The sequence below is a fragment of the Musca domestica genome, unplaced genomic scaffold (assembly GCF_030504385.1).
Source record: "Musca domestica strain aabys unplaced genomic scaffold, Musca_domestica.polishedcontigs.V.1.1 44, whole genome shotgun sequence".
NCBI classification, from domain to species: domain Eukaryota; kingdom Metazoa; phylum Arthropoda; class Insecta; order Diptera; family Muscidae; genus Musca; species Musca domestica.
Genome location: NW_026712334.1, coordinates 484,086 through 506,162, shown reverse-complemented (window position 1 = coordinate 506,162; position 22,077 = coordinate 484,086). Strand labels below are relative to the sequence as shown.

At 34.8% G+C, this 22,077-nt stretch overlaps 1 protein-coding gene across 7 annotated transcripts in view; it reads left to right on the top strand.

Moving 5' to 3' along the window:
* The window catches only part of LOC101899381 (uncharacterized), a 202,821-nt gene that overhangs the window by 118,780 nt on the left and 61,964 nt on the right, over positions 1-22,077 (top strand). The window contains exon 3 of one of the 7 annotated variants that reach the window (XM_059127340.1): positions 8,524-8,582. The exons of the other annotated variants lie outside the window; for them this stretch is intronic. The gene's annotated coding sequence lies outside the window, so the exon portion shown is untranslated. The remainder of the gene's footprint in view (positions 1-8,523; positions 8,583-22,077) is intronic. 7 annotated transcript variants of the gene reach the window in all.

Below are 22,077 nucleotides of genomic sequence, written 5' to 3'. Positions count from 1 at the left end.
TTGTTTAAAAAATTTTAATTTCATTTTGTTCCGTGTGTCTTTTTTGTTTATTATTTTGTGGTTTATTGACAATTATATGTTTACATTTCTATTGAAACGGTGGTCGGTGGTGGTGGTGCTGGTGCTGGTGAGTGACTTAATGGCTAAAACATTGTTAGTTTATGATATCGATAATGATGATCATTGTTGTGCGGTTGTGGGGGACCCCAACCCCACAAGTCAATGAAATGAAATGGAAAATACAAACATAGATGCCCTTTGATGGCATTTTTGTGCCAGCAAACAATGTTTCAAATCTTTTGTCGGTACATACTATCTTTTCGCCCAACAATGGTTTCTGTGTCGTTTCAACAATGTTTTCCATTTGAATAACGCCAAATCATTCACAGTCCATAGAAGAAAACATTTAAACATTTCATTAGGACCATTGTACGCGTCGTGTAATTTACAGAAGTGATAATGTCTGTGCGATACCGCATCATACTCGTATGCATCGAGCAGCAGCAGCAAGTATTTGGTCTTTAGTTACAGTTGGTTGTACTTTCCCCAAATGTTGCAATCATTACAATAACTCCAGTTCGTTGCGGTTTGATGTTTTCCCAATGGTGCTATTTAACAAAATTTATAGTATGTTTTTTCTATTTTCGTTTTTTTTTTTTTTTTTTCTTTTTTAATTTCTATTGTTTTGTTTATTTTTCATCTTCATCTTGTTTAAAATTTTTTTGTTTAGGCTTTTTTTAATGATGCCGTTTCGTAAGTGAACTTTCATATTTCGCTTTGGTCAGACGCTAATTTTTTTTCTCATTATTCCACTCCAGCTATTCCCGCCAGAGGCCTAATTTTGTTTCCAATAATATTTGAAATGTTAGAAAGCGCCATGGATGAGCAGGCAAACGCATTGAACCGCCAATTGAAATTGTTGGTGGTTTTCAAGAATCGATCGATGCACAAGCTATTGTTGTGACCTATATTCCAAAGGGGGGGGGGATGGGTAGCATGATGGTATTATGCTCCCCAAAGTCGCTGTGTGCGTATGTTCATGTAAATTATACCCACTTCCATGTTAATATGGTTTTTGACTTTGCCACGACATGTACACACACATACCGACATGTAATGTTATTACACTTCTATGTACAGTACGATACGGTACCTAAGTGCCATACGAATGACCGACATTCATACAAATGCATGCCTACGGTTATGAACATCGGATGCTCGGTTTTTGTTCGTTTTTGTTTGGTTGATGTAGAATTGTTAGGGAACTAATGTTTATGCAGCGATTTTATGTAGAGTCTCAAACTCAATGGCGATGATATATGTCGAGGTGGCCAGGTATTTTCTTTTTGTATGATGATATGCAAAGTGGCTTGAGAATCACAGGCACTTCAAGTCGAGTGTTGGAATATCATTACAAATATTGGTTAATTATTTGCTTCGTGTGTAACTGATCGAAGAAATACATCTTGAGAGCGATCGAGCCGTGCTTTTTCTACCATCCTCTTAAAGGAAGGCTTAACTTTTACTTGAGCACTATCCCAGCTAGATAAGAGATATTGGTCTTTTAAGAGCTATAGGAAATTTTTTCACATACAAAAAAAAAAAACACATACAATTCTGAAAAATTCATGAACTCTTTATTTGAACTGAAAAGTACTGAAATAACTGACTGACAGAGAATCAATGCCCAGACGAAATGGCTGAAGTTAGAATATTGAAATTTTTTACGATGGTTCTTTTGTGAATTCGAACTAAAAGAATACGAAAAGTACTAAAATGTACTAACCAATTGAATACATTGTATGGGACAAACGGAATGAGCCGAAATTTGGAATGAGAGTCACTGATATAGTGTAGGATATATGTGCCAAAGGGTTTTCGGCAATTCGAACTTTAAGGTAACGAAAAGTTCTAAAAAGTTACTAAACAACAAAAATAGTACCATTTGGAATTATAAGAATCGAGGTTCGAAAGTTTTATATATGAAGGTAGTTTTGGAAATATGTACTAATTGTGCCAACTGTACTGAATGGTAATAAATTTGAAGTTTGAATTAGGGTAGGGATGAAGCTGAAATTTTGTATTGGTGTAGGTTTGATAAAGAGAGAATTTCGATAAATAGGTGGTTTTGGAAATGTGTTCTAAAAGTGCACGAAAAGTACTAAATAGTACTATAGTTGGTACAATTTAGTATTGGGTGAACAGATAGTGTTTAAATTTGGTATTAGGGTCGCTGTTTTGTGAAGCCCAGATATATAGAGGTGGTTTCGTAATTGTGTACTATAATTATATGAAAAGTACAGAATGGTACTATATTTGGTTTTAGAAGAAGGGATAGAGATAAAATTCTCAAACTTCTTATACAGACTACTATTGGTATCTGTGTTTGAGATTTGGCGGTGATTTGGAAATGTGTCCTTTATTTGTAAGAAAAGTACTAAATGGTACTAAATTTGACATTGGGTGAACAGATAGTGCTTGAAATCTGAACGTGGTTTGGTAGTGTGTATTATAATTGTACGAAAAGTGCTAAATGGTCCTGAATTTGGTACAGGGTGAAGGAATTCTCGAACTTGATATTGGTATCTGGAATTGCAATATGAGGGTGGTTTTGCAAATGTGTACTTAGTTTACGAAAATGACAAAATGGTTTGGTTTAGCTGGAAATTGGAAATTCTTGTTTGAGACAACTTTGTGATAAGGAGGTGGTTTATTGAAATGTGTACCACAAGAGCAAGAGAAGTACTAAATTGTACTGTATTTGGTATAATCTGGTATTCGATAAACAAATAGTGCTCGAAATCTGAAATATTGTATTAGGGTCGCTGTTTTGTGTAGCCTGGAAATATTGAGATAGTTTCGTAATTGTAATATATTTGTACGAAAAGTACAGAATGGTACTATATTTGGTATCAGATGACGATTAAGATAAAATTCTTAAATTTGATATATAGATTACTAATGGTACCTCCATTTGAGATTTGGCATTGATTTGGAAATGCATCCTATATTTGTACAAAGAGTACTAAATGGTACTAAATCTGGGTTTGGGTGAAGGGATAGGGCTAGAATCCTCAGTTTTGATATTGAGCTCTCTGTTGGTATTTGGTATTGAGATACGGTGATGGTTTTGGAAATGTGTACTATAATTTTACGTAAAGAACTAAATAGTATTTGGTGAAGGAATGGAGCTGAAAACCTGAAATTTGATAAAGATGTCACTGTTGGTGTCTATGGTTAAGATACGGATATGGTTTCGGAAACATGTACTAAAATTGTACGAAAAGTGCTAAATGGTACTATAATTGGTATTGGATGAAGAAAAATTGATGAAATCCTGAAATTTAATATAGTTTCTGAGATTTGGCGGTGAGTCTAAGAATGTGTCCTATATTTGTACAAAGAGTACTAAATGGTACTAAATTTTGGTATTGTGTAAAGGATTAAACTGGAATCATCAAATTTGATATTGAGGTCTCTGTTGGTATCTGGGATTACCATATGTAGGCGATTTTGGAAGTGTGAACTATAATTGTACTAAAAACAGTGAATGGTACTAAACTTGGTCTTGATTGAAAGGATAGAGATGTTATTCTGAAATTTGATATTAATGTCACTGTTGGTGTCTTTGATTGAGGGAAGGAGCTTATCTTAGATATGCGTGCTATAATTGCACTAAATGGTACTAAATTTACTAATACTGTCTGTGATTGAGAGAAGGAGCTGGTTTTGGTATGCGTGCTATAATTGTACTAAATTTGTTAATGGGGCTGAAACCCTAAAATTCGACATCTATATCGAATTTTTTAGTGTCTGTGGTTAAGAGATGGAAATGGTTTTGGAAATCTGTATTAAATTGTATGAAAAGTACAAAATGATACTAAATTCGGCCTTTCATGAAGGAAAAGAGATCAAATTTTGAAATATGATAAATATATAACTACTGGTATCTGAGGTTGAGAGTTAGAGGTGGGTTTGGAAATACGTACTATAGTGGTATATTAGATAGAGCTGAAATTCTGAAATTTGATATTGAGATCTCTGTTGGGTTTTTAATTTACATATGGAGACGTTGAAATATTTTTGGAGAAAAAATTGGATGTGATTTTGTTGTGTGTAGTTCTTTCCGAAAAAGGGAAAACATGAATAATATTCATAGAACCTTGAAGGTGGGAAAAATATACATGAAGTTTTGACTGAAGAATGTTGTAAAATTGAAAAAATGCATTTTGAGTACTGGAAACGCCTAACATAAACTTTTTTAACGAATCTAAAATTTAATGGTGCAATTTTCGCTGACGAAGTATCGGGCCCATTGCTAGTAAATTTATATTTAAAGACTATTTAATGCAAATGTTGACCACGGCTTGACCTGCACCTGTACTTCTGAAAATTCTCAAGAGGGCTTATACACATGGAACACCAGCTATAGATCTTCCTTACAGAAGAATCATTGTGTAGATTGAAAAACTATAAGAAGTCTACTGTACGTAGACTAAGATCTCTTATAAGCGGGGGAGCGTTTCAAGAAATGGATCCCTTGTCTTTTCCACATGTAGAACGTAAAGAAGACCGTCAAGAAGTGTTTAATACGTAGAAGACCTGGAAGAGATTTTTTATACATAGACAACCTTTTATACTTCTTCAAAGATCTTTCATACGAAGAAGGTCTTCAAGAAACCTTCAATGCCTTGACAATGTTCATCGAGGTATCTTAATACATTGTAGACCTTACTTACGTTTTTCTTCTAAAGTTCCAAATGGTTCTCAATTCTTCCTCGATTTGAAGAGCCATCTCTCGCCACACAAATTCGATTTTTGTATTACGAAGTTTTTATTTTTCCATATGTACATTTCCCATTCCATTTTCTTCCCAGATACTGTTGGTCACTCTATTTCCCTTGGCCACAATCTAATCTAAATGAAGATTCAACTAATGGCTGCTTTTCTAGGTTACAAAATGACTAATACTTTATGGACTACCTCTATAACAACAACAACAACAACAACAACAACGAATACTAGTAGTACAACTGTTACGACCTGGAAAGTTTAGGCGTTGTTCCAACGTTTTACACCATTTGATGACTCCATTCATATTGAGGACGGAGATATGTATAAATGTGCGAGTACCAACCTCAAGCCACCACTGCTACATAAGAGTTCCTTATATTGTATCTTTATAATCTCTATGTGCGGTTGATGATGGTGTCTTGTAATACAAAATCGAATGGAGTGTGTGGCATAAATGTGTCGCCTCTTTTAGTTTACTAATGTTGTTCGTGTTGCATTTGGAAAAAGTGCAGCAGTCTGCCATCATCAATGACCCATGATATATGAGAGAAGAGAGAGTGGCTTCCAAACACAAAAACCAAATCCCTTTTACCCTTCGCTTACTACTCCATTGCTATTTTGGTTTTAGATGGAGGGTCGTCGACGGATGGATGGTAGTTATCTTTATTACAGGCAGCCAGTGTCTGCCCAGTGTGCCCATCATTGTGTTTGTGCATTTGTTAAATGCAGATGCTGAGATTGATTTTGTGTGTTGTCTCGCTCGGTCGCTCAGTGTCACACATGGCTCTTTTATATAAATTAATAAATAATCAAGATCGCAGTCATTTGATATATGACTCTGTTTTAACAGTGACCGCAGTTCCATAAGTCATTTCAACAAACAAGACGAGACTTTCAGTATTGCAACGATTGGTAGAATGGGAGCCATAAAGATTAGGGATGTCGTTTTTAGTAGTTTTTTTTTTAAGATTTTATAATATGTTCTTGGGGTATTGTAAGTTTAGTTGGACAATTATTTGTAACATCTCGAAATATTGGTCCTCGACATACCATATAGCATATCGATCTTCCTATTTCGCCCAGTTGATTCGATATAGATATATGTCACATTTATGGCCCGATCGAAATTATTAGATGCATACTTTTTGCAGATGATCGCACCATTTTGTATGGACAATAACTTTTTGTACAAAAACAAAAAACTCTATTCAAAAATATGCTATACGTAACACCCTGATGGAATCGCAAATACATTAAAGGTGCAATTCTAACCTGGCGCTGATTGCATTGTATATGTAGTGGAATTAAAATTTTGAAATATTGTTTTGTATTCGCTTTGGAACATTAGAGGGTATGGTATCGTGGGACCAAGAAATCCTATGACACATGCATATAATCTTCTTCTACCTACTAAAATTCCTAGCAATGTGTTGCTTGCAGATCAATGAGGACTGATCGACCTTTAAAATTGGAAATTAATACATTCTTTATATTCCTTTCGATTGAAAATTAGAGAACGAGTATTGATATTTGGAAAGATTTTTTCAAATGGGAAAATTTGCATGAAAATATTTAAATGTAAATGCTCCTTATAACAATACCATCTTCAAACTCTAGGTCCGATTTCAGAAAAATGGGTCCCTTAATTATACCATCAAAATTAGGGATACAGAGCGTGTAAAACTGCAACCAACTTCAGACTGCTGTCATTTCTAAGCCACTCGTCCGACAGGTGTTAAAATGATTCCAGTGACAGGTCATTATATTATTTACAAGCGTACAGAAGCATTTTGGTGAGCAGAAAAAAAGTTCTTCGTGATGGAACTCAAGCGTGATGGTGTGATTTTTTTATATCTGGCTGGAAAACCACAAGTGGCTATCGTTAGAGCACTCCAGCATTTAAATGTGAATAAATTTTTTGTATCTCGTACCATCGCTCGTTACCGTAATACTGGTAGCGTAGCCTGACGTCAAGGCCGAAAATGTCTCGTGAGCTGAACATATCGCAATATTTCATTCGGCAAATATTGAAAAATGAGCCATTGAAATTGTAAAAAGTGCAAGAAAATAGGCTCAAAAGAGCTAAAGAGTTGCTTCGCTTGTCCGAAAGTGGTGAACTGCCGAATTTGGTTTTCTCCGATGAGAAAACATTTGTTGTCCAGCAGTTTGTAAACAAACAAACTGATCATATTTATTTGCCAGAGAAGTCAGCTGAAAATCTGCACCTTCGGTTGGCCACCAGAACTCAAGCACCGGCCATGGTGATGGTGTGGGCCGCCATAACAGCCGATGGTCGTCCTCCGCTCGTATTAATCGACCGTGGCATCAGAATAAATGCCAAATATTATCGCGAAGGGTGTATTAAAGCCTTGGGCACGCAAACAGTTTGGTCGTAGACTTTAGACATTCCAACAGGACTCAGCACCATCGCACCCAGCACGCGCCACCCAAGAATGACTACAAAATGAGGTTCCTCGTTTCATTTCCAGCGCACAATGACTACCAAAATCTCCGGATACCAACCCGTTGGACCATCACGATCACCTGAAGCAAGCGGCCATAGCTCGTGCCAAAGGTGACCAATTCGAACAAATCTAAACTTATTCTAAAATGTTATGCTATTTCCGACTTGTTTTGCTTCCATTCAATAAAATTAACAAAAAATGTAAAAATTATGGCGTTTGACTTTGTTGCAGTTTTTATATCTCACCCTTTATTTTTTATTTAATTCGTAACATTTCGGTTGTAATTCGAGAATTCCATTTGTAATTCGAATTATATCGATTGTAATTCGACTTGTTAGCCTCCCATTAAGCATAATTAGAAGGTCCTAATGTTTTGGCAGTATGTTTACAGGTTATGACATATAGCCAAGCCACAAATTTCATAGATTTTACGGTTACTATTAAGCCTCACGAAAACAGGTTACCATATGCCGTACCACTAAACGATAAATTACTGTAGAAGATTTGATAGTTAATTTTAAGACCTTCTTTTAAAAAATCTCCATAATTTTCCCAATATCAATATTTTTGCAAATCTCTGATGGCATCCCCAAAAAAGAGTGTCTAATACAGAGTTACAAATTTTTGGTCGCCATTTCCAACTTTGTCATTGTTCCCAATGTATAATGGCCACATTTGCCTTTAACTTCTATTCTATCAAGATTTGTGTTTCCATAAAATTTATTTGTTTTTTGAAAACGTTTTCTGTTGTTTTTTTGTTATTCTCTCCAAAGATGACGTTGTTTAAATTTGGGTTTATGATCATTCTTTGATGGCCAATGGCGCAAATTGTATCTTCTTATCGTAAATATTTCATCAACATTTTGTTGGAGTTTACAACCCTTTTTTTTGAGTTTCAAATTAGAAATATAATTTAAGGCTTTTTCTGGTGACTCAGCGGCAGCAGCAGTTTGTGGTCGATAACCATCAACCAATCGATGACCATCTGTCGTTCATTTACCCCAAAAATTAGCAATTGTGCCATTGTGGATGGTAATATTTTGTTGTTTTTTTTTTTTTTACAAACTCGAAATGACTTTCTTCCGTTTGAGAAAATTTATGACCCGCTGCCAGCCAACCACTTTTAGGTTTCCGCATAATGTTTATTATTTTTATCTCTTTTTTTTTGCAAATTTCTAACAAACCTTTTTCATTTTTTTTTATTTAATTTATTATGACTAATATTATTAACTTTCATTGATTTTGTTCGTGTTTTTCTTTCCAGGTAATTGTCACTTTGTTTTTGTGGTAACGACAGTTTGAAGAAACTCAATATTGTTAAAGGTAAATTGCGTTTACACATCACCGAAATAAGTTAAATTTTTTTTTTCATTTTCTTTTCAATGGGTAATTCAATATTGCAAAAGAGAAACTGCGATTTTAATTCAATTATAAATCTTAAATGAAAGTGCTGATGGCTTTTGAATATTGTAGATAGTATGATTTTTTGTGAAAATGAAAGTAAAAGTTTTAATTGTTTTTGGGAGTGAAGATTTTGAGGGAATGCCGGAACACAATATAAATCGATTCTATAGTAAAGGCCTTAAACTTGTGTCATAAAAAATAACAATTAAAAACAAGTAAAAAAACATTAATTTCGGCCGGGCCAAACTTTTAATACCCTCCACCTTAGGGTAAAAGAAACATTAGAAGAAATGTGGCAAAAACCATTAAAATTCCGAATATCGGGAGGTACCGTTATATGGGGGCTACACCAAAAGGTGGACCTATAATTACAATGTTTTGCCACACGAACTAGAGCCCATTATGACCCACAAATACCAATTTTTAGACAAATCAGTGAAAAAATGTGGCAAAAACCATCAAAATACCGAATATCGGGAGGTACCGTTATATGGGCGCTATATCACTTAGAACTTAGAATTTTATGCTGATTATGAATATATATACTTTATGGGGTCTAAGACGAATATTTAAGGATGTTACAAACGGAATGACAAAGTTAATATACCCTCCTTTCCAAGGTGGAGGGTATAAAAACATAAACTTTGGTCGTCCCAAATTTTAATACCCTCCACCTTTGGGTAAAAAAAACTTATTTTATATGCAATAAGTAAGCAAAGGCTATAGTCGTGCGGGGCCGACCATGTGTTATCCTACAACACTACAATATTTTAGGAGCCTCTTAATATCCAAATCCATTTTGGAAGATTTCGCTTTTAAAATTATGTCACGGAACACTGCCCAGATATTAACCTTAGAATTTCGACCAGGGACATTTGCCCAATATTTACGCACTCCGTCATGCTGTTAGTTGTGGCGGTCCATTTTACAGCTAAACAATATCCAATGGTCATCATCCAAAATGCTAGAATTCTTCCCTGTCCTCGTGTCGATTGGCTTCAATTGTGTAATCAATAGGGGCCATACCAAAACGAAAACCTATATAGACAATTTTATACTACAAGGATTGTTATCTACTGCGAGTCTTAAATAGCAAATTTGAAACAATTTCATGAGTAAATTTGACTAGAATTATCAAAATACCGAATATCGGTGGGTATAGTTATTTGTGCACTATAGAAAAACGTGGACCTAAATCCGTGGGGAAAATGTGGCATAAATCACAAAAATACCGAATATCGGGTGGTACCGTTATATGGGGTACGTCAAACGCCATAATTTTTAATTTTTTTTTTTTTTTTTTTTTTTTTTTGAATTTTATGAATGAAAACAAAAAATGTCGGAAATAACATCAAATTTCAGAATAAGTTTAGATTGGTTAGAATTGGTCGCTTTTGGCACGAATTATAGCCTACAAACGGCCAATGAAACCGTCACACGCTGCCCGAATGTTACTCTTCGGTATTTTGGCCCATTCCCGGCGAAGCGCTTGCTTGAGGTGATCGACACTTTGGTATTTTTAAGTTCCCACCTTGCTTTCCAAAATACTCCAGACACAATAGTCCAAAGCATTGGTATTCGGACATTTTAGTGGCCATTGTGCGCTAGAAATGAAGCGAGGAACGTCATTTTGTGACCATTCTTGGGTGGCGAGTGCTGAGTCCTGTTAGAATATCCAAGGTTTGCCGCCAAAATGTTTGCGTGCTCAAGGCTTTAATACACCCTCCAGAGTATTTTCGCGATAATGTTCGGCATTTATTCCGATGCCACGGACGATTAATATGTGCGGAGAGTGACCATCAGCTGTTATGGCGGCCCATGGCCGGCGTTTGACTTCTGGTGGTCAACCGAAAGTGCACATTTTCAAATAACCTCTTCGGCAAGTAAACACGATCAGTTTGTTTCTTTACAAACTGCTGGACAACGAATGTTTTCTCATCGGAGAAAACCAAATTCGGCAGTTCACCCCTTTCGGCCAAGTGAAGCAACTCTTTAGCTCTTTTGAGTCTATTTTCTTTCTGTTGCGGTGTAAGTTCCTGCACTTGCACTGGAATTTTAACGGCTCTACCCCGAGCCTATTTTTCAAAATTTGCTTAGCTTTTTTGAGTCTGTTTTCTTTCTGTTGCGGCATAAGTTCTTGCACTTGCACTGGCATTTTAATGGCTCTACCCCGAGCTTATTTTTCAAAATTTTCTGGAATTTTAATGGCTGGAATTTTAATGGCTCTACCCCGAGCTTATTTTTCAAAATTTGCCGAATGGAATATTGCGATATGTTCAGCTCATGAGCCATTTTTCGGCCACAGCTGTCGGACGAGTGGCTTAGAAATGACAAATCCGTGAATGAATGTAGCAAAATTCATCAAAATACCGAATATCGGCGGCTATGCCAAAATGTGGATCGATAAATCTCATTTTTAATACCAACCCTCCTAGACACAATGCAAACTGTTCTGCAAAATTTTGAAGCTCTACGTGAAATAACGACAAATTTTATGCTGATCATGAGTATAAATACTTTATGGGGTCTACAAGGAATAATACTACCTCTTCCAAACAGAATGACAAGGTTAACAGACCCTCCTTTTCAATGTAGAAGGTATAAAAATTGTAGATCAATCTTTGAAAATATTGCTCGAAATATTCAAATCAAATGGTTGCATTAAATAAACATTTCAAAATCTATCGACCTGAACAAATTACATTAAAATATGTATGATATGAATTCATAAATTCAGCTCAAAAAATTATAACCGGCCTGTATGCTTAATATGCATTTTATTGCCATAAAATATTTAAAATGTTTGTGGAATTTTCAAAATAGTGGCAAGATATTTCATTAAATTTATATTGAAATATTTTTCCACAAGAAACTCCCCTATTGAACGTGTTTCGTTTTTGGATATTACACCAATATGACTACCTAAATCCAATTAAAGATGCTTTCTTCTTCAAGGCGAATTTAGTGATTTTTCAAGGTCCATAAATTGTTGTGGGAGAACAACTTCCATGGCAGGGTTATTACATACAAATTTACTAAAAGCAACACTCACCCCCGTTTGTAGAGCTTCAAATGTGCACCTTGTGGGCGTTATTATGAAGCCACATGAAATGAGTAATAAAATATATTGCATTTTGCCCATAGCTTTAAGATTTGGAGTTAAACCCTCAAAAACTGTATTTTCCCCATGTTGGATGACCCTAAATGGTTTTTGTTACATTTCAAGTTGTGTGTGTGTGTGTGTTTGCGTCTATTTCAGTTGCATTGCTTTTATATTGGACCGGATCTTTTTGTTGTTATTTTGTCTATTGATGTCGTCTGCCGTCGTATGTTTGCATCACGGCTTGTATGAGGTAGCAAATGAACATCAGAATCAATTGAATTTAACTGTTATTTAGCTTTGTACGCGTATGCCCATTTTCCTGTCCTACGTCTATGCATGTACATTGTATTTATTCTCTCTCAGACACTAGATTTTCTTTTTTCTATTTCGCCAGCCATGCGAATGAATGAACACCGAATCTACTCACGTTTTAATTTTATGTTCCGCAACGTGTGCCGTCTGTCTATACGGTGTGTTATTTTTGCATGAATGAACAAGGACAGTATCGGGATTAGAAATTATAACAAAGGGATGGAATTTATTATGCGGTGTTAGAGCATGTTTTTTATAAGGAATTTCCATGTTTTCCATATATTTGAAATTTTATTTGTAATTCGTCAAAATCTATTTGAGTAACACAATTTGAAACTCGATTGGTTCCATTTATGATTCGAAAAAGTAATTCTTATCCCGGTCGCGACCTAAAAGTAGTCCTCCCCCAAAATTGTCCCCGTCGTTAGTAATAGTGGCCCAATTGCTGCGAACGGCGATGAATCGTTAAAACTAGCCGATATAGCTTTATAGGGAATTAATTTCAGCAGCGTCGAACTTTTTACACTCTCCGCCACATGTTTATCAAAGAAAAATTAAATAATGAAAAGAATAGAATATGCTAACTTCGAATAACCATCAGCTTTAATTAAAATAAAAAATAACCCAAATAAATTATCATCTAATTTGGCAGACTTCAAAAACCTACAAAATACCGAAAATCTGGTAGTATCGTTATATAGTGAACCTGAATCGAACATCTTTCGCAAGGAGGGAGCGGACCTCTCAAAAACTCCACATGACAAATATCAGCTGATTTGGTTCGAAATTTTACAGAAACCTTCAAAATACCGAAAATGTGTTGTACTAATTAGTGGACCTGAATCCAACATTGTTCGGAAAGGGGGAATAGGCCTACATAGAACACCAATTATTACGTTTCTGCTGATTTGGTTACAAATTGTGGAAGAAACCTTTAAAATACCGAAAACCTGGAGGTACTGTTATAGGGTGACTATACCCAAGCGTTGTCCAATATAGCCCATTTTCCATTGTGCCAAATTTCAAAGCTTTAAATTATAACAGATAGACGGCCATCGTTAAATCGCCATATAATTTTATTCTGATGAGGAATATTTTTTTGCTGCAAAATGATCAGGCTTAATCCCTTTATTGTTGTTTTTATAAAAACAACGTTTGTTTATTAGTGCATATGTATATTTATACCCTACACCACAAGGTGGTCAGGGTATTATGTCTTTGTGCATTTGTTTATAACATGCAAAAGGAAACGAGATAGACCCATAGTTCCGTTTGATGATCTGCATAGAATCACATTCTGAGTCGATTTATGCATGTCCGTCCGTCCGTCTGTCCATGTCTTTTTGTAAAAAAAGTACAGTTCGCATTTATTGTCCGATCCAGATAAAAATTTGCACAAATCATTAGTTTGGCCCAAGGACGAACCCTATTGAAATTGGAGATAATCGGTCAAAATTTAGATATAGCTCCCATATATATCTTCGTCCGATTTGCCTTTGATTGGGCAACGAACGTGTAATATCAGTCCGAATAGTATGGAATTTGGCACATACGATCGATTTTATGGAAATCGGTTCAGATATAGCTATAGCTCCCATATATATTGTTCATCCGATTTGATATTTTTGTCCTCCGCAGCCGTAATATGCACTCTGTAACAACAATATTTGGGGAAATATAACAAATGCAGCTCAGAAATACCTTTGCTAAATTTTATCGAGATGGAATTTGGTGCATACGACCGAATTGAGTCTAGAAGGTAGTATGCCAATTTTGGTGAAGATCGGTTCCGATATAGCTAAAGCTCCCATGTATACTGTTCATCTGATTTGTTGTATTTGTTACCCACAGCCGTAATATGCACTCCGTAACAATGATATTCAGGGAAATACATCAAATACAGCTCAGAAATACCTTTGCCAAATTTTATCGAGATCGGTTTAGATTTGGATATAGCTCCCATAAATATCTTTATCTGATTTCAAATTAATTTTGCACCAAATGGACAATACAAGTCCGAATTTAAAAGATACAAATGCTTCGGCATATCTAGTCCTTTGAACTTTAAATTATAATTATAATCATAGCGTGTATGAATGAATTCTCCCATAAAAACTTTTAATTGTTATGTGGAGCTCAACTAAATTAGCAAAGTGCTGTAGGGTATCATAAAATCGGCCCCGCCCGACTTTAGGACTTTCTTCACTGGTTTTCTTTAAAAAATGTGCCTAAAATTATAAAATAACGAATTTTGGTTTCGATATATGGATGCTATACACAAACATTAGCCTGTTTACACAAATCTTTGATATTTGGATTTGTATGAACTGTTATTGAATATTACGACAAAATATAGCCAGATACCGAATATTGGAAGGTGACTTGGAAAAAATACGCTTGGGTATTTTTTTTTCATTCCGTTTGAAATCTAATCTTAGCCAAGAATATATATACTTTTGGAATCCATTTTGGAAAATTTCTCTTTTTTTAATTATGTCACGGAGCACTGCCCAGATATTACCCTTAGCATTTTGACCTGGGACATTTGCCCAATATTTACGCACTCCGTCGTGCTGTTAGTTATTGTGGTCCATTTTACAGCTAAATATGGTCATCCAAAATGCTAGAATTCTTCCCTCTCCTTAACTCTCTTCTCAGGCGTGTCGATTGGCTTCAATTATGTGATCAGGAAATTTTTTGGTTTTTGGTTCATGTGAACCCCAAATATCATCTCCAAAAGCAAGAGGCCCCTCTGTATCTCTAAATTCAGTCTCATCTATATGATTTGCTTGTTTACGATATTTGGCTATATTCGTCAACGAAATTAGCATAAAAAAGCCAGAAGTTCGCCTTTTGTGTATTTCGGATATCGCCTGTAAGTAATGCTGGTATTTTTTACACAAAAGTAGTGGTCCATACTACCCGCTGTCCTAAACTCTAACTTCATGCGAGATTTCGTGTCCATTGGTTTCTATTTGTGACCTTTATGATGGCAGCAAAATCAGGAACATTTTTAGTTGTTGGTCCATTTCAACCCCTAAATATATTGCGGTCATCTTTGAAAACAATAGGCCTAACCCTACCCTTGTGAAAATTTTGGTGAGGATCGGACGACAAAATTTGTCAACATCCGGTCAAGCCATTCTTGAGATATAAGCATTCTAGTTAACATCCTTTCGTTTGTAAACTAGACTTAAAATGATTTTCACTTTTCTACTCTCATTCTCCATAACCATTCTAATTTAATGACTCCACACTGTATTACACTGCAGTGTCAATGGTTAAATTTCCCCATTAGAACAATTTCGGTTCAAATGAAAAATCACATTATAGAGCGCGTGTGTGTGTGTGCGCAGCACCCTGCTCAGTGCGTGGGTGGACGTGAAGTCATGTTTTTGCCCTCTTTTTGATTTAGCTGCAATGCTTGTGCAGTCACAGCCAGCACCACCGGCTCTTTTTGGAAATAAATGCCAAAATCACCCTTAAATATTTGAGTTTTTGGCAAAAGTCAGTAAATGGAAAAATCAGTCTGACGGCAAGTGGCCTTAGGCTGACACATGTTCAGGGTTTGAGGGGGTGGTGATGGTGGTGTTGGTGTGTAGACTGTGCAGACATCCCTTTATACAGGCCGATCGGCCGGCCGGCATTAGCAGCAATACAAGCCGGTATATTTCTTTTTTTTCAGTTCCTTTGTTTTGTGTTTTCATTCGCTGTTATTTTATTGCTATAATTTATGTCAGTCACTTTGTCGACAATGAGTACGCGTCTAAAAAGAGTACAATGACTGCGACTTGTTCAATGTATTGGGGCGGCTTGGCATGGTGCTGCTAATTCTCGGTGCCAATATTTTTGCGTAAAAGTTCCAGGCGAGAAAGCCATTTGGATATTAGGGTGGTCGAATGTTAATTGAAATTTGTGTGGATATTAAAAATAAGATCTAGTGAAGCTAATTTCTGAAAAAAATGTGAACATTTTCGATTTCTATGAAACTGATGAGGGTTGATGGAAATTTCCGAAACAATGGTATTCCCTGCCCTAACCCCTGGTAAACATTACCATTTTTCTTCACTAATAAATAAACATTTTTTTCATAAAAACAACAACATGTTCGAATTTACTTAAATTCTCCCGAAAATTCGAAACTCAAAATTCAATTGTCGATTTTTTTTGTGAATAAGCCTTATTTTTAATTCTTTTCTTAAAGATCAAGATTTAGTTGATTTTGGGAAGTAATAGTCTTCAATTTTTTTTTTTTTTTGCGAAAAATCCGTTCCTCTTTCGGTAATCAAATTATAAAGTTAAACCCTAGTCATTTATTGTTTTTTTTTTTCAATCCGTTTCCCAACCCATCAAATTGTTAAATATTTCGCACTGAATTTTAAAAATTCCCAAATTGAAAATCTAAAATTAAAACGATACACCCTAATAAAAAATATATATCTAATTTTTTGTGTTGAATTGATTGTATCTTCGTAATTCGTTCATGGCCACATTTGTAGTATTGCTCCAGTGTAGCAGCAAAAGAAGAAGCCAGTCAGTATACCACCCATTGACATACCCTTAGCCAGAAAAGTTTCAGGCGACGACAGCACACTAATAACAACAAAGCAACAAATCAAGGGTTAAACTTTTTCAACCCCCAAAATAATACCGGAGTAGTAGTAGTCGTCGTAGATGAAATGCAGTCGCCCTTTAGTACTTCTTTGTCTCTTCTCTCGCTCTTTGGCCAGACGCCATGAAGTTGGCATACAAAACAAAGCAATTTGGACGTTTTGTCTACACAAATTCAATTCCTTTGAGTATTGAAAAAATTTGCACATATTTTTTTCACCGAACATGATGTTGCTGTTATTGTTCTGAGGGGCTATGTCAGTGTGTTTATTGGTATTTTCCAGTTGTTTTTCCGGTTCTAAATACTAAAATCCCAGTGAAAATTTGAAAAACATGACCAAATTCTTGGATTCTCCAATGTTAAACGGGAGACAATTTGTTGGCAGCATTATGGGAAACATCAAAATATTTGTAAAATGTTAGCATATTTCCCTTTTGTACATAAAGTGGCAATGGGCAATTGCTACTAAGAATGGCACTATGCTTTTTCTTTAATATAATATTCATATTTTGAACAAAATTGTTGAGGGCTATCACCCGAAGTAAAAAAAATATTTTTGGAAATATCAAGGGCTATTTTCAAAGAAAAATTTCAAGGGCAATGATCGTGTATTTTAAAAAAATTTAAGGGTTATGGTCGTGGGTTTTTAAAAGAAATTTTTTAACGACTATTTAGACCATGATTGCAGATCTTTATTATAACATTTTGAAAGCCTACGATCATGGATTTTTAAGGGAAATTCTTGAAAATTTCTTAATTCTTAAAAATTTTTAAATTGTGGGCTTTTAAAATTATATTTTAAAAAGGTATCTAATCTGAAATTGGATTTTTATGGGGAAGATATTTTTGATATATAATACTAGGATTTCAAAATCGCTGAAGTAATAACTGATTTATGGACCTGGATTTTTATAAACATTTTGGGGAGATCTGCTTGAGCTATAGTCGTGGGTTTTTAAAATCCATTTTTGGACTTTTGGGAGATTTATTTAAGAAATAACCATGGATTTTTAAATTCACTTTTTGAAGGGAAGTCTGAGTTATGGACCTGGATTCTTAAAAACATTTTAAAAGATCCATTTGAGTTTTTTTTTGTGGAGATATCTGGATTAAAAAAAAATATTTTTGAAATATCTATTTGAGCTGTAGTCGTGGTTTTCAAAACTTTAATTATGCGGCTTTAAAATCCAGTTTTGAAAAGGTATCTGACTTGAACCCGGATTTTTAAAAACATGTTGGGAAGATCTTTATGGGCTATAATAATGGGATTTTATTTCAAAATCGATTTTCGAAACTGGATTTTTATAAACAGTTTAGGAAGATCTACATGAGCTTTAACCGTACGTTTTTTTAATCCATTTTCGGAGGGGTATCTAATTTATAAATCCGACATTTTTGGAAGATTTATTTAAAAAAATAATCATGGATTTTTAATTCAATTTTTAAAGGATATTCTGAGTTATGGAAACATTTTGAAAGATCTGTTTGAACTGAGTCACGGACTTGTATTAAAAAACAACATTTTTTCTAGATCTTTCTAGGCTATAACCATGGGGTTTTTAATAAATTTTTGATTGGCTATCTGAGCTTTGGTCTTGAATTTAAAACCACAAAACTGTCCGAGCTATGGATACAGATTTTTCAAAACCATTGAAAAGATTGTTTAGTTTCATACCTAAATTATTTTCTTCAATCTTTGATAAAGCTAAAGCTAAAATAGAAGACAGTGAGCAAAGTTTACATCGAAAAGTAGACAAAATAGAGGGGCTCTTCCACATTTTTTGAAATTGTCGGATTACATTTTTTTGAAATTTTAAGATTTATAGTGAAATTTTTTAAAAAATATTTTTTTCACCTAAAACGAATATTTGTGTTACTTTTACAAATAAGAAAATATTTTCGTTTTTTTTTTTTTTTTGTATACCCTACACCACAAGGAGGTCAGGTTATTATGTCTTTGTGCATTTATTTGTAACAGGCTATCGCTCCCATATATATCTTTATCCGATTTCAAGTTAACTGTGCACCAAAGGAGTAATACAAGCCCGATTTAAAAAGGCACAAATGCTTCGTAGAAATCGATTCAGAGGAAGATATTCACCTCAGATTCGAACCAGATTTTTAACAAATAATTTAAAGAGCGCTATTTTGCAGTTGATTTTTAATAATAGCCAATATCGAAGAATTGTAATAATTTTGTTCTTTTTTTTTAATTTTTAAAGACAAGCTGCTCTTTTTACATAAAACTCCATTTTCACTTTTTATATTTCTCTTTGGCAATTTAAATGACAGGTTGCTTGCCAACTCTCAAATTTCCAGCCCCAACTAGTTTCGTTTACCAACCGAATTTGTTCGCATGTTATGTTGTTGTTTAAGGGCCAAAGATTACAATACCCTTATGGGACATATTTTATTAGTCGAGGACAAACACTCGTTGCAAATGTGTTGTATGAATGAATGTATGTACATTGTTTTGTTGTTGTTTTCCTGGTTTTGTTTTTTTTTTTTTTTTCACTTCGATATGGAACTAATGCAATTTTAGCAAAATGAAAATCTCCATAGAGTGGTTATTTACATTTGGAATTTTCCATGTGATTTTGCCCTCTAGCCCATCTGTGGATGGAACATATGTTTGTAATGTTGTGTATCTATTTGTTATTTTTATTACTGTTATCCGAATTAAATGTTTGCCCAGTCACTGGATCTAATGAATTGTTTCACATTAAATCTTGGAGAATGAAAATTTTTTTCAACCCTCCAAGATAAACAGATTTTATGACAAGTCATAAGATTCACAAAAAAAAACAATTTTGCTCAACGACTTAATTCTTATCAGATTTTTTTTTTTTACTGAATGCTTTATCAATTTGCCAGAGATTATCTTAATATGGGTTAAGAGGGGATTTTGTAAATATTTCGCATAGCAAACTCAGGGCTTAACTGCTTCAAAGAAAAAGAAGAGAGCAAATGAATTTCTTAATCACTTCTCTTCCCCGTAATCCCAATAATAAACTTTTTTCAGAATTCTGCCTAACTTCAAAGGCAAAGTAATTAGACAAAGTACAAATACCACTTATGAAGTCATGGTGTTTTTTTTTTCCTTCTTCTGGTAGCCGAATTGAAATTTGCATATCAACCCTAAAATTTGCATTCAATATGTGTGTATTGGGTAAACAAATTTAAGGGATATAGGCATGGATGTGTATGGGTATTTGTTTGAAAAGGTATTTTAATTAAAACGTATTTAGTTTCATTGTGTAAGGGAACATTCCGGTGAATGTTATTTGGAGTAGTATAGACTAATCGAAGCCGTTATAAAAGACATCTTTTTAACATTTAGGGAAAAAGGCAACGCAAAATTGAAAACTAAATAAAAACGGTTACTAAAGATAAAATTTGCTATTGAATATCATTAAAATTCTGTATTATTGAACATTTCTCATAGATATAAAAAGGAAAACTTTGTAAAACTGAAAATTAATAAAAAAAAATAGTTTCTTAAAAATTTATGGAACTACACTGTGCGACAAAATTCAAAATTTTCAATAATTACGGGGAAAATCCGACAAATTATGAAAGTAAAGCTAAAAGAAGAAGACGTGTATCGGTGTTTTGAATGTTTACATCGAAAAGTAACCGAAATAGAGGGTGCAAATTCCACTTTTGGAAAATTTCGGATTAATATTCCTCGGAATCCGTGAATTTTAGGTATAATGTGTCTTCGGCATAATTGCAGATCAAACTACAGGGTGAGATAAATAACTGCAACAAAGTCAAACGCCAGAATTTTTACATATTTTTTTTAATTTTTTTTTGAATGAAAACAAAAACTGTCGGAAATAGCATCAAATTTTAGAATAAGTTTAGATATGTTCGAATTACTAACCTTTGGCAAGTATTATGGCCTTCAAACGGCCAATGAAACCGTCACACGCTGCCCAAATGTTGCTCTGCGGTATTTTGGTTCATTCCCGGAGAAGCGCTTGCTTGAGGTGATTGACACTTTGGTATTTTTTAGTGCCAACCTTGCTTTCCACAATACTTCAGACACAATAGTCCAACGGATTGGTATCTAGAGATTTTGTGCCCGGAAATGAAGCGAGGAACCTCATTTGTGCTGAGTGCGATGGTGCAGAGTCCAGTTGGAATGTCCAAGGTCTGCGGTCAAAATGTTTCGTGCCCAAGGTTTTAATACACCCTCCAGAATATTTTCGCGATAATATTCGGCATTTATTCTAATATCACGGTCGATAAATACGAGCGGAGAGCGACCATCGGTTGTTATAGCGGCCCACACCATCACCATGGTCGGCGCTTGAGTTCTGGTGGCCAACCGAAGGTGCACATATTTATCTGACCTCCTTGGCAAGTAAACACGATTATTTTGTTTGTTTACCAACTGCTGGACAACGAATGTTTTCACATTGAAGAAAACCAAATTCGACAGTTCACCACTTTCGGCCAAGCGAAGCAACTCTTTTTGGAATTTAAATGGCTCTACCCCGAGCTCATTTTTTAATATTAGCCGAATAGAATATTAGGATTTGTTCACTCACGAGCAATTTTTCTGTTACTGCGACGCGGGCTTCGATAAAGTTGCTGCTTTATTTTTCGAACCATTTTTGCTGATGTTGCTGTCTTCTTCCGTCCACTTCTTTGATGTCAGACTATGCTACCAGTATCACGGTAACGATACACGATACACAAAAGATTTGCTCTAACGATAGCCACTTGTAGTTTTCCAGCCAAATATAAATATATCACACTATCACGTTTGAATTCCATTTCGAATAACTTTTTTTCTTGAAAATTCTCACCAAAATGCTTTTGTACGCTTGTAAACAATATAATGAGCTGTCACTGGAATTTAACAGCATAGAAATGACAGCAGTCTCACCTGCATTGCCCAAAATACTATATGTCTACAATCAACGATTTCAAATAGTGGAGAACTTTCTCCCTCTATTTGCTTTTTTGCCCAAAATACAAGATCTTAACTTGCATTAGTGTGCCGAAAAGCGTAAAACTGCAGATAGTCCGAAGGTAGTATTATTTCGTCGGTATCATGCTTATGAACATTAAATAGTCCTTATGAACTGCATGTACCGAGTTTCAGATAATTTCGTTTAAAATATCTGGTAAAGCGATAAAAACCCAAAAATCGGAAGATAATATTTTATGGGGGCCATACCCTCAACGTGGACCTATATTGCTCATTTTCTTTAATACAATGATTGAATGTAAAAAAATGTCAATTTAAAAATCAATGTTTATCTCAATCCCACCCATCTTATTAAAAATTCTACAACACGCTTTTACCATAAAGCTCTAACGATTTTTTTTTTTTTTTTGCTTTTTTTTTAAACAACCATTTTCTTTACAATTGA